This window comes from Haplochromis burtoni, unplaced genomic scaffold (genome assembly GCF_018398535.1).
Source record: "Haplochromis burtoni strain Fernald_Lab_line unplaced genomic scaffold, NCSU_Asbu1 Contig_1629, whole genome shotgun sequence".
In the NCBI taxonomy this organism is placed as follows: domain Eukaryota; kingdom Metazoa; phylum Chordata; class Actinopteri; order Cichliformes; family Cichlidae; genus Haplochromis; species Haplochromis burtoni.
In genome coordinates this window covers 19,456-20,715 of record NW_024583990.1, presented here as the reverse complement: position 1 = coordinate 20,715, position 1,260 = coordinate 19,456, and the positions used below count along the sequence as shown (strand labels likewise).

The following is a 1,260-nucleotide window of genomic DNA, read 5'->3' as shown; positions in this document are numbered from 1 at the left end:
GTTTGTAGCAAGATGACCACAAGGGGGCAGTATAGATCGGTGTCCATTATGCTACAAAGCCACTTTAACAGAATCTGAAAAAAGCCGAATTTGTGTGCAAATGTATTTGTCTGCACATAGAACTTACAGTATTGTCTGTATATGTCATCATCCTTCATTTGATCAGTATTAAAGTGACTGAGGTGTTTCACCTTTTTATGAACCTCAAGAGTATGTCAGTTCAAATTAAGCCGATTGTCCTAATATACTCCCAGTGTTACAGGCTGCCAGCTGTATGGAAAGGTCATCAGCATATAAATTAAATAAAATTCAAGACAAAATCCCACCCTGTCTGACACCACTGCTAACACCAAAGGAAGCAGAAATACTGCTTCCCCATTTAACCTGCATCTTGCGATGAGCGTACCAGTAAGAGAGAATCCTCACAGTGTATCCAGGTCATGGTCGGATTTATATTAGACTATTTTCCATAGTTACAGACAGACTTTAACATTATTTATCAACAATTTTGCTACAGAATATTTTCTACAGTTTCCAGATAACATAATTTAGTTTTGTTCACATTGAGTGAGAACTCATTTCTATCTGTTTAGTACTTTTACAATTATGACTGAAGGGTTTTGTTTTTAAATGAGCTCCTGTGAGTTTCCCTCTGTGGATAAATAAAGTGTTTATCTAAATACCTGCCTGTGTATGTGCAGTATTGTCCTCTTCTCTGTCATCTTCCTCAACTGAATGTATTTACATGGGAATCACATGCACAGCTACCATCAGTAACATGTACTGTATGTACTCATTAATATGACACTGCAGTCTTGGCAATAACACAGAAAACAGCTACACTGACATGAACGTCTTACATCTTAATTCTGCTGCGAACACAAAAGATTATTCTGATTCATCATCTCCAAATTCCAGATCAATAATCACTGGCATGAATGAGTCATTTCTACAAGAATAAGGAACCTTTGCTTTCGGTGGTTCACCCTGGTTCCTGCTTTTTTGGGAAAAGGGGATCCAGCTACTACACAGAGGGTCACCAGTGATTCATGTTAATCGTACAGAGCTGAGGGGATTTAAGGAGTGATGGTTGAAGTAAATGTAGATTTTCTATTATCAGAAGTGTCTGAAGGATAAATCAATAATAATAAACCTTTACAGCAGTTTGTCCATGTTTACCTGACACCGCTTTAAAGTCTTTTACAGCAGACTCTTCTCTTCACAGCTTCATTATACAAACTGTTATGTAAATGTGTGTGA

At 37.4% G+C, this 1,260-nt stretch overlaps 1 protein-coding gene across 1 annotated transcript in view; it reads right to left on the bottom strand.

Annotated features, from left to right (window-relative positions):
- The window catches only part of LOC121813402, a 12,824-nt gene that overhangs the window by 10,528 nt on the left and 1,036 nt on the right, over nucleotides 1-1,260 (bottom strand). The window lies entirely within an intron of this gene.